Genomic DNA, 12,938 nt, shown 5'->3' with positions numbered 1-12,938 from the left:
TCTTACACTGCAAAATTAAGGACGGCTTGCGCAGATAGCCCTCGTGTAGCTTTGCACGAAATGCAAACCAAACTCTCTTCATCTGTTAATTAATAGCACAATTCTCTTAATATCTGTATTTCACGTTAGGGTGAAGATGTTCCGGTTTTTCTACAACGACATTTCATTCAAATATAATGACAATATTGATTTGTTTATTTTTATGTGTTTGTGAGTAACATGCAAGTTACAGTGAACTTTAAAATCTTTGAACTGGGTAGCTTTACAATTCTGTTTATGTCAACATAACAGTGTTGCGTGGTTTCTACTTGTTTTGTAGGTAAAGAATGTAAATAGTGTTTTGTTAAACTTGTGAGTTGGACATCAGATTAGGGCTGGCCGTGGCCTGAGGATTAGCATGCAGTACTGCAAATCCAAGGGTCCATGGTTTAAATGGGGCATCATATTTGGTCGGGCTTGGTCTAACGGTTAGCGTGTTGGACTGCGAATCTAAGGGTCCACGATTTGATTTAAGTTGGACATCATATTTTGTTAGGCTTGGCCTAGTGGATAGCGTTACTGGATTGCGAATTCAAGGGTCCATAGTTTAAATAGGACATCATATTGGGTCGGGCTTGGTCTAACGGTTAGGGTACTGGACTGCGAATCTAAGGGTCCACGATTTAAGTTGGACATCATATTTTGTTAGGCTTGGCCTAGTGGATAGCGTTACTGGATTGCGAGTCCAACGGTCCATGGTTTAAATGGGACATCATATTGGGTCGGGCTTGGTCTAACGGTTAGCGTGCTGGACTGCGAATCTAAGGGTCCACGATTTAAGTTGGAAATCATATTTTGTTCGGCTTGGCCTAGTGGATAGCGTTACTGGATTTTCGAATCCAAGGGTCCATGGTTTACACCCCAATGCTGTAAAATCTCATCCATTACCTTATCTTCGAGAGTGTGTGGTAAAAATGACAATCAGATCCCGTTGTTTGATTAATAGTGTTGATTAGCTGTTTTCCAATTTCCATCTAGTTCATCGGTTCAAAATTAGGCACGGCTAGCACAGATAACCCTTGTGTAACCCTGCGAGAATATTTGAAAACGAACAAATCGGGTTAACCTGGAAAAGCCGAAAGTTTATTTTATGTGGAAATCACGTAGTTGTCGTTTTCGGTCAAGCTCGTGCGATAGTTGTATAGAGTTTCTTTAGAAAATGGCATCAAACGGTTGTCAGTACGACCTACACGGAAATGTTAACGATGCAAGTGCTTTAGGTTAATTTAATTATATATATTATTTTATGTTGCCACCAGGAACCGATCTGGTTGTGGGGTTAAATTGGGGGAACTACTTTCTTTTCCTCGTGGACAAGCAAATTTTAACATTCAGGAAGAAAATCTGCTTTAATAGTAACATTATTTGGGGTACGGGGGTTAGAAGTTAGGCAAAGACATATATTCGAATAGCCTCAGCCCCAGCAACCCCCTCACCCATTACGGTTGCTAAAAATAAACATAAACATTCGATACAAATAAGTTTGTCTATTTGTTTGTTTTTGAATTTCGCACAAAGCTACTCGAGGGCTATCTGCGCGAGCCGTCCCTAATTTAGCAGTGTAAGACTAGAGGGAAGGCAGCTAGTCATCACCACCCACCGCCAACTCTTGGGCTACTCTTTTACCAACGAATAGTGGGATTGACCATCATATTATAAAAACCACACGGCTGAAAGGACGAGCATGTTTTGTGTAACTGGGAGAAAAGAAGTAAACAACAAAGTATTTACTGTGTTATATTGAACAAAGTATTTACTGTGTTATATTGATAAAAACCTCAGTACTGCTCAAAGAGGTGCGATCTTTCGGTACATACTAATAGTTAAAGTGTGTTTCACAATTAACTAGTAAGAAAGTTTCGTTGATACGTTGAAGGAAGGATTCTTATAGTAGATAAATTCTGAAAATACATACCCGTTTTTATTTTTCTAACTGAAAGGAAACTTTGTGATTTTCGCAGCGTATTTTCTTTATGGGTGTTTCAGTCGTGACGTGCTCATTTTTAACTAAGTGGGACGCGGTGTATCCCCGAAAGTTTGTGGACGTGTGTCGTTAAAGTGTTGGACGTACTGGTGTTGTTAACACTGAAAACCAGATTTTTGCAGTTGTAGAATGAATAAGCTGGATTTTTTAAAATTACTTTAATATTCTTCCTTTTGTGTATTATTGTCGCAGCCTGTATTAACGTTTTGAGTTACTTTCATCGAGTTATGATAGTATTGAGGTTGGATATTAACGGTACTTCAGTTGTTAAACTAATGTGTTGTGATTTGTGTGGGAACCATAGCATCGGATTTGAAAGAATTTATTTATTTATTTTTTGTGATTAAATGAAATGGAAAATTCGACAGTAATTTCAGCCGCGTTGTAGCAACTGATGTCATACGTCGCAGAAGCTACAAAATATTGTTGCATCGTGTTTAGAAGGATGTGTTTAGACCCTGTGTTGAGATGAACCAGAAATTTACAAATCACAAATCTTGGAGGAGGGTATCAGATTGAGGTGTTCAATATTGTAAAAGTAATTGGTAATATTGGTGTATTATCTATTTAATAGTGAGAATAATAACACTCTGGGGCAAATATCAATTGTGGCAGAGTAAGAGTCATCTTTGGTCAAGTTGAATTTGTTTGTATAACAGGATGGTTGGAATGGGTTGCCATCGGATGTTGTGGAGGCAGTAAATTTTAAGAGAACACTTGATAAGTATATGAATGATAAGAGTTAATATATTAATATTATATTATATTAATATTAATTATATATTAATAGTTTTTAGTTTAATTTAGAGAATGGAGCTGCTGAGAAAGACCAATAGGATGACCCACGTTGTTCCAAAATGTTACGTTTAATTATTGAAGTTACAAACCTACACTAAAATAGTTACACATCTTGTTTTATAAGACAGTAACAACAAGAGCCAATTAAATATTTCAAACGAATTAGGGTTTGAAACTATATAATACTATTTCATGATAGAATAACAGATTAATGACTGAACTTGTGAACAAAATGAAAGAGGGATGTGTGGATGTATTTAAAACAGAAAAAAAAATGTTAAAAGTTGACCAGGAAAAATTACAAATAAGGAAAGTTTCCAGTTATAATTGCAGTACAAAAAAAGTGTATCATTGTGTGATTTTGGAGGGGGCAGTTACTTTGCCCTATTGCTTCTTATTTGTAGTGAATTTTATGTTACTGTTTTGCCCATTTTCAATTTTCAGAACACTTCAAAAATTGATGATGTGTTTGGACTCAATGCTATATGTGCAAGCCTAATAAAGTACATTATTATTTTTGTGTCTTCCATTCACCAGTATATTTGCTTGTCTCTTACCTGTATTGTTAACCCTAAAGGAACATTTAGAACTACAAAGTAGTATTGTTAACCCTAAAGGAACATTTAGAACTACAAAGTAGTATACTGAAACACTTTCCAGGATACCTCAGATGGGCATTGAATATAATTAAGAATTTTCTAAACATTGGTGCATTAAGTATGAAAAATTAGTTTTTAATGTCTTGTGATAAGCTTCAGGTCCTCTCCAATATAGAAGTTGTGGCAACTGATGCATTGTATTGGAAAAACAAGCAAAAAAATGGAGACTAGATTCAAAGAGCAAAAAAAAAAAACACCTTCACATGTTATTGAACACTGCAAATCAAATAAACACAACATAACCATAGAAAACACTCAGATACTAAGAAGGGAAAGAAATATAAATAAATGCAAAATCAAATAAGTTCTACTTATATAGCAACTAAAACCAGAATTACACTAATATAAAGGAACACCTTTATACCTATACCAATTAATAATCTAACATCCATCTGCAACGACCCCTACAGTCCCATACCTGTTTATACTCTCTTCTGTAAGACATGTCTGGCAACAGTCTCTTTCAAACTCTCTCTTTCTTAACCTGAAGATGACCTAGGAAGGTCGAAACATTGTTCTATCCTTATCAATAAAAGTGTTAATACCCACACCAGCCATTCTGCGATGCATTTTTATTTCAAGTGGGTTTCTTGTCATCAAAAACACCTGTGATTATCTTTAGGTCTGTTGTATGCACACCTGTGATCATCTTTAGGTCTGTTGTATGCACACCTGTGATCATCTTTATGTCTGTTGTATGCACACCTGTGATCATCTTTATGTCTGTTGTATGCACACCTGTGATCATCTTTATGTCTGTTGTATGCACACCTGTGATCATCTTTAGGTCTGTTGTATGCACACCTGTGATCATCTTTATGTCTGTTGTATGCACACCTGTGATCATCTTTATGTCTGTTGTATGCACACCTGTGATCATCTTTATGTCTGTTGTATGCACACCTGTGATCATCTTTATGTCTGTTGTATGCACACCTGTGATCATCTTTATGTCTGTTGTATGCACACCTGTGATCATCTTTATGTCTGTTGTATGCACACCTGTGATCATCTTTAGGTCTGTTGTATGCACACCTGTGACTGGCTTCAGGTCTGTTGTATGCACACCTGTGACTGGCTTCAGGTCTGTTATATATATACACATGTGAACAGTTTCAGGTCTGTTATATATACACCTGTAATCAACTTTAGGTTTGTTATATATACACACACCTGTGAACAGTTTCAGGTCTGTTATATAGACATGAAATAGGATGCTCACTCCAGATGTCTTAAAGGTATTTCATCCATATTTTATGAATATCTCACATTATTAAATTATGTAGGATTTATTTATTTATTTATTTTTTATCTTTTACTCTTATGCAGTTATATAGGAATGGAAAAAATATTTTTAGTGTACAGTTTAATATAAACAAACCCTACACTGTTTAGTTGACCACTTGTAAACTTCTGTAATGGGTCATAATACTTTAAATTCTGTAGGTTTCCTTTTCTATAAGGGCCAGGTTAATGTCATTGTTAACAGCAGTAACCTTTCTGATAGTTTTTATATATTAGTGTACTTTACAAGTAGATAACTTGCCAAGCTTTATTAAGTAAAACTTCTGTGAGGTCATGCTGTAGAGAATCAGTAATAAAACACTGAAGTGTATGCACAGTCTTGTTTAGTACATGTTGTAATATGAGGTACATGATGCTTGTTCCTAGAATACCACCATTATATTATAATTCTTCTTTTAATAAAGGGATACAATACGTGTTCATTATACGTAGACAATAACTTGGAAGACTGAAAAAAATACAGTGTTTGGAATGAACCCAAGAAACCATGTAGCATTGGCAAAGCGTATCTACCAATTTAATAAATCAGTGCATTTTTAATATTTGGTTTCATGTTGTATTTGATGGGTAAACTAAAGGAATATATTTTTTTTAACCTTTAATGATGGTTTTAATTTGTAATATTGTTGTGCTTTATTTGCTTAATATGTTCAGGAGTAGTTGTAAAATTTGTGAAAATGATTATGTTGGTTTGCATAGCCTTGCTTTAAATTCATTGGATGAAACAGTCTTTTTACTATTTTTCAGATTTCTCTAGGCCGTGAAGTGAGAATGTGGGGTTACTGTTCCAAGAAGGTTAATACGGTCACATTGGTGGTGAACTTGTTTGTGTGGTCTGCCATTTTTCTAGAACTTCAGTTCATTTGGTACCTCTATAAGGTTTTTTTGCAGCAGCGTGACTGACAGACTTTTCCGAGCCCCTTGTATAGGGTGAATCTCTACAAGTAGAGGCTTTATAATTGTGACAATTCATATTTTAGTGAAATGAGAACATCTAGGTTTGTTTGACGTGTGAAAACATATTTTAGATTTTGTGTCTGAAAAACAGAGTTGGTGATATTTTTCACAATCAGACTATTTGCTTTACGTTTTATTGAAGAAAACGTTCCATTGTCGTGACTCACGTAAAAGGAGACACGTGTCTTTAATCCGTGGCCGTATTGGATTGTGTCGTTGTGACCGACCTAATGACTATGAATCAAGTTACTGTGTGCCACGTGCCCTCTAGTTTACACAAGAATGACAGGATCACCTCGGTACCTCGTAACAAACAAGTGATGGTGAAAGAAGATGCTATGGAAGACACAGAAGTTATGTACGTAGCTGCTAGTGATAATGGTCCTGTTACCCAAGAGGAACAGAGAGTTATTTTGGTAGACACAGAAGTTATGTACGTAGCTGCTAGTGATAATGGTCCTGTTACCCAAGAGGAACAGAGAGTTATTTTGAATGGTGGATCTGCAAAGTGTGAACAAGATGAGGAGATGGGTGAAGAGCCAGACTCCAGCTGCCATACTTGTGTTCCAGATTATTATAAAGAACCTCCTTCACCACCAGGAAGCCCCATGTGTATAGCTGAGGAGAACAGTCAGTTTGATAAAACACGCAAGGTATTGACTGGTTATTTTCACTACCAAGTTTATTAAATTCTCCATATCTTAGTTGTCTTTCTTTACATCTATGGAATACATTCTAGCTAGTGAGGATGGAATGAACACCAAGAAATGTCAGGTGGAACACCATTGGTACTCCAACAACTTGCTTTTCCGTGTTGCATAGAAATGTGTACACCTGAAGAATATATTACACCCGAGGAAGATTTCCCACAATATTGCTAGGATATATATGCATACATATAAAGGGTTATTTAGTTAGGATAGCACAACATAAAGTATGCTTTTAACTCCTAGTTTCCCTGTTCATAAAACTGTACTGCATGTTGCTCATTGAATTAAATGACTCAGTCTAGAAAGTATGGGTAACTGTCAAATAGTTGAAGCTGTTGGACACAGATCGGTCAATATTTAACAAAAGGAATCCCTTAATTTTCTGTAGATCACTAATTTGTTTCAAATTTCAAAAATTTCATGTAGTCTTACAATGGAGTTTGTCCCATAGATCAGAATATTATAAACATCCCAAAGCTTTATGGCTGTCTAATGTAATTCTCCATTATTTCAATTGTATTTAGATGATAAGGTATGAAACAATGTAACTTGTACATTCCAAGTTTATATTTTCATCCTGGATTGAGCATAACTCAGTGATTAATAGGCCGTGTTATGGATCTGTTGTCTGGCATTTGCCTCTAGTCACTGCCAAAAAGCACGTGTGGGACACAAGTGCATTAATTATAAGGGTAGCATTCAAATCTAACAATTTGTTGAGACAAGACTTGGCAGCAAACACTGTTGATAAGCTGCTTTCCGTTTCAGTACAGAATTAGGAAAGGCTGGTACAGATAGCCCTTAAGTAACTTTAAGAATTAGTACAGATAGCCCTTAAGTAACTTTAAGAATTAGTACAGATAGCCCTTAAGAATTAGTACAGGTAGCCATTAAGTAACTTTAAGAATTAGTACAGATAGCCCTTAAGTAACTTTAAGAATTAGTACAGATAGCCCTTAAGTAACTTTAAGAATTAGTACAGATAGCCCTTAAGAATTAGTACAGATAGCCCTTAAGTAACTTTAAGAATTAGTACAGATAGCCCTAAGTAACTTTAAGAATTAGTACAGATAGCCCTTAAGTAACTTTAAGAATTAGTACAGATAGCCCTTGAGTAACTTTAAGAATTAGTACAGATAGCCCTTGAGTAACTTTAAGAATTAGTACAGATAGCCCTTAAGTAACTTTAAGAATTAGTACAGATAGCCCTTAAGTAACTTTAAGAATTAGTACAGATATCCCTTAAGAATTAGTACAGATAGCCCTTAAGTAACTTTAAGAATTAGTACAGATAGCCCTTAAGTAACTTTAAGAATTAGTACAGATAGCCCTTGAGTAACTTTAAGAATTAGTACAGATAGCCCTTAAGTAACTTTAAGAATTAGTACAGATAGCCCTTAAGAATTAGTACAGATAGCCCTTAAGTAACTTTAAGAATTAGTACAGATAGCCCTTAAGTAACTTTAAGAATTAGTACAGATAGCCCTTAAGTAACTTTAAGAATTAGTACAGATAGCCCTTAAGAATTAGTACAGATAGCCCTTAAGTAACTTTAAGAATTAGTACAGATAGCCCTTAAGTAATTTTAAGAATTAGTACAGATAGCCCTTGAGTAACTTTAAGAATTAGTACAGATAGCTTAAGTAACTTTAAGAATTAGTACAGATAGCCCTTGAGTAACTTTAAGAATTAGTACAGATAGCCCTTAAGTAACTTTAAGAATTAGTACAGATAGCCCTTAAGTAACTTTAAGAATTAGTACAGATAGCCCTTAAGTAACTTTAAGAATTAGTACAGATAGCCATTAAGTAACTTTAAGAATTAGTACAGATAGCCCTTGAGTAACTTTAAGAATTAGTACAGATAGCCCTTGAGTAACTTTAAGAATTAGTACAGATAGCCCTTAAGAATTAGTACAGATAGTCCTTAAGTAACTTTAAGAATTAGTACAGATAGCCCTTAAGAATTAGTACAGATAGCCCTTAAGAATTAGTACAGATAGCCCTTAAGTAACTTTAAGAATTAGTACAGATAGCCCTTAAGTAACTTTAAGAATTAGTACAGATAGCTCTTAAGTAACTTTAAGAATTAGTACAGATAGCCCTTAAGTAACTTTAAGAATTAGTACAGATAGCCCTTGAGTAACTTTAAGAATTAGTACAGATAGCCCTTAAGTAACTTTAAGAATTAGTACAGATAGCCCTTAAGTAACTTTAAGAATTAGTACAGATAGCCATTAAGTAACTTTAAGAATTAGTACAGATAGCCCTTAAGTAACTTTAAGAATTAGTACAGATAGCCCTTGAGTAACTTTAAGAATTAGTACAGATAGCCCTTAAGTAACTTTAAGAATTAGTACAGATAGCCATTAAGTAACTTTAAGAATTAGTACAGATAGCCCTTAAGTAACTTTAAGAATTAGTATAGATAGCCCTTAAGTAACTTTAAGAATTAGTACAGATAGCCATTAAGTAACTTTAAGAATTAGTACAGATAGCCCTTAAGTAACTTTAAGAATTAGTACAGATAGCCCTTAAGTAACTTTACTGAAGTTTCTGTAAACAAACTTCAATTTCTACCCAATCAATTAAGTTTAATAGTGATTCACGAATGCCAATTTAAACCCTTTGCATTGAGTTATAATTACTGAGTATACTGTGTGAAGCAGGGAACCTATATTGTTGAGCTAGTTCTTAGACTTGTTGACAAAGCATTTAATTTTTCACACCCATAAAACATTAACAAAGAACACACACAAAAAACATGCTACTTGGTGTAGTTTTCATGTAATTATTACCATTTGGAATGTCAAACGTCCTTTTGGCGAGCCGTGTTGAGTGGTTATAGAAAGAACATTACAAGGTTAATTTTAAGTATGTATTATATGTAAAGCAGGTTATTTTAGAATATAATGAAACTTGTTTAATTATCAAGGACTTGTTATTGGAATAACTTACAACTCCATTGTTTGAAGATATCAAAAATCTACGTTCCAAGGACTCAGCATTAATAAGGGGTTTTAAGATCCACTGTAATATGTATTTAATCTATAATAAGAAATGTAATTGTAGTTTGTTTTTTTTGTCAGTAATATGTATTGTTATAGTTCCTTAAAGTTATTTTTATTATAGTTCCTAGTAAGAATTCTCAAACAATCTAGTTGCCTTAAGCAGACTTTTCATAATTTGAACTTGTACGATGGTAACTCAATACTATCTATTAAACTTTATGAAACACACTATTCTGGTTAATTATAAGCAGTTTTTAAAGTATTTTAAACCCCAGTTGATAAACTTTGAAGCTATGAAACTACAAAGAGCTTGGAACTCTGAGAACAGTCAAAATATTAAGATATGAATTAAATGTGTGTTTACAGTTTAATTATGCTGAGACATAGGAAATGTTATTTCTCTCCCCCCTCCCTATTTTATGAAGTTATAACATCATCCAAGATGTACTTTATTTCAACTTTGTTTCATCTGTCAGTTTAGAAACATTGTTTATTTAACATTATTTGTTTGATTTGCTTCAACAGTTTAATTTCAATAATGTTTGATATTATTTACAGTATCATCTGAAATGTTTAGATATTTGAGTATCTGACGGTTATTTTCCAACTGCTTTACTGAACATGTAGAGTACTGTTAGTTCCAGACGTAGCTGTGATAGTAAAATGTTGATACCAATAAAGATGCATTCTAGATATATATATATATATCATTATTGTATTTATGCTGTTATCAAAGCTATTTTAGCGAAGCTAGTTTATCATATTATCACGTGAAAGAAAAGAAACAACATGGTTTCATCTATTGGAAGAAAAGAAAGAACATGGTTTCAGTTGTTGGAAGAAAAGAAAGAACATGGTTTCAGTTGTTGGAAGAAAAGAAACAACATGGTTTCAGCTATTGGAAGAAAAGAAACAACATGTTTTCAGCTGTTGAAAGAAAAGAAACAACATGTTTTCAGCTGTTGGAAGAAAAGAAACAACATGTTTTCAGCTGTTGGAAGAAAAGAAAGAACATGGTTTCATCTATTGGAAGAAAAGAAACAACATGTTTTCAGCTGTTGGAAGAAAAGAAAACAACATGTTTTCAGCTGTTGGAAGAAAAGAAACAACATGTTTTCAGCTGTTGGAAGAAAAGAAACAACATGTTTTCAGCTGTTGGAAGTATTCTTTATTTCTTGTGTTGTTCAAAACATTCAATTCTACTATTCATATTTATTAAGATATCAAGATATTAAGATATTTTAACTTGTAACAAACTGATAAAACGACAACTAAAACAACTGATCTCACCCCTTATTTTATTTTGCCTAAACTCAGACGTCTTCTATGATGGAACTGCGTACTGACACTGACAAGGGCTGTAGCAGATATACAGGTGGACTGACAATGGTTCCTGGTAGAAAGTCTTATACTGCACTTCCAAGTGTGTATAATACAGTTGACAAGAGAATTCATCAGCCTTTTGGATCAACTCCATCTCTGTTTTATGGTAAAGACCACACATCTTTAGGACTTCCTTGTGGAAAATGCACTTTTTGTTTTGTTACATCTTTATAGTTAGTATTAAGGCTTGAATGTTAAATAATCTGTCAGGCGTTTCATTATTATCTTTTATTGTTATGAGTTGTTGTGATTACAAGCAAAATCTTGAATGGAGAACAAAACTTCATCTCTCTTTGTTTCTATTGTTGTTTTTTTAAATATTCAAGTAATTAAAACTGTGTTTGAAATCCCCTGTAATTTATTATGATTTATTGCTAAATAAGGTATAAGATATTGTAGGTATACAAGTAATGTTGTTATGGTTTTTAATAGTATTAGCTAATGATGCTTTTCCATTTGAATATATTACTTTAGGTTAGTTGTTTTTCTTAGTAATATAGTTAATTTAATATCTATGGGGGTATTCATGAAATGTGACAGCTTTGTCATATGTAATAAATGGTTAACAAAAGGTTTTGTTTACAAACAAAATGCCTGCGAGACTCGTCAATTCTCTGATTTTTCTCAGAGATGTAACATCTTATTAACTGTAATTCTAAGGTGAATTAAAAATATAATAAAAATAACTAAATGGACAGGAATTTTTCTTTAAAAAACTTGCAGAAGCTAGGACTAAAGCTGTTATCACTTCATTGAATTATATAATAATTTTGTATATATGTGTTGGTGTGTCAATATTAACAAATATGTTACAAACTTGCCAGTGCACACACACAAAACATGGAAGAATTACTTGATTGGTTTTTGTTACCCATAGCAAGAACCCCTTTTCCATCTCTGGGTCACAATAGTCCTGTTCATCATGCAGTTAGACCTTACAGTCAAACTCCCAGTCCTGTGTTTCCGGGTCCAAACAGTAGTTGTAGTTCCAGGTCTTCTCAGTCACCAGCTCAGAGCCCTTTATTAAATAGGCTTTCCAGTGGCCTCACCTCAGCTCCATATCTCAACTGTAAAAGTCCAGAGCTCCACCAACAATCAGTTGGAGTTACTGCTGATCATACAGTCTCTTCGCAACAGAAGGGTCCACAGCAGGTAGGAGGGGTAATGGAAAGTATTTGTGGATTTAGCAAACATTAATATGTCAATATTAATACAAGTTTTTACAATTTTTCCCCCTTTTTAATTTTGAACAAGTACATTTAGTATGAATATTAATAAATAACTAAAATACATATATCTCAGCAAAGTTACAATATCTTCTCCATAATTAACCTAAAGATGTAAAGGGTTTATTTTACCAGATAAAGTTAACAAATTTCCTCCTTTTCAATTTATACGTGATTGTAGTTAAGAATTTTCAGAAATAAAACAGACACCCTTGTAACTGAAATTGTGGTTTACCTTGTGGATTATAAATTACTAACTCCTGAACTGTATAAATGTGTCTTAGGATGGCTAGTGTGGGTATTAACACTTTTACCAAAGTATAGCAGGTGACAGTGTTTCGACCTTCTTAGATCATCTTTAGGTCGAAACATTGTTTTCTTCTTCATTTTGGTAAAAGTGTTAATACCCACACCAGCTGTTCTGAGATATATTTATACTTCAAGTGGGTTTTTTGTCATCACATAATGCCTGAACTGTTGTGTGAAGATAACTTCCTGGTGGTGACTCAGCTCATAGTTAAAGGACAACTTTTTGAAGAATAACTCACATGAAACTTTACTGGCAGTGGGTTAAAAAAACGTCTATGAATTATAATGCAAGACTGACATTAACACTTTTATATTGAGGTACTCTTTCATAAAATGTGAAGTAAATCATCTGGTCACTTTTTGTTTAAATAACGTAGTGGAAAATGATATGTTTTAGCACCTTCGTTAAAGTCTGTTAAATCATTTCAGCATGTGATAAAGAAGTTATGGTCAGAAATCTCTTGTGTCTTGTGATAGCAATCATTTTTATAATACTAATGAAGTTTCATTAGGTTATAAGTGACTTAGGCTCTTGGATTTAGTTTCACAAGACAGTTA

General features: G+C 33.8%; 1 pseudogene across 1 annotated transcript in view; it reads left to right on the top strand.

The window, feature by feature from the left end:
• Positions 1–12,938, top strand: part of LOC143247633 (uncharacterized) — a 68,921-nt pseudogene that overhangs the window by 44,849 nt on the left and 11,134 nt on the right. The window contains exons 3-5 of the transcript XR_013026624.1: positions 5,533–6,395; positions 10,780–10,951; positions 11,723–11,997. The product of XR_013026624.1 is annotated as an uncharacterized LOC143247633 (transcript). The remainder of the gene's footprint in view (positions 1–5,532; positions 6,396–10,779; positions 10,952–11,722; positions 11,998–12,938) is intronic.

The sequence above is a fragment of the Tachypleus tridentatus genome, chromosome 3, assembly GCF_004210375.1.
Source record: "Tachypleus tridentatus isolate NWPU-2018 chromosome 3, ASM421037v1, whole genome shotgun sequence".
In the NCBI taxonomy this organism is placed as follows: Eukaryota; Metazoa; Arthropoda; class Merostomata; order Xiphosura; family Limulidae; genus Tachypleus; species Tachypleus tridentatus.
Note: the sequence above shows the minus strand (reverse complement) of the source record. Positions and strands in the feature narration are given on the sequence as shown.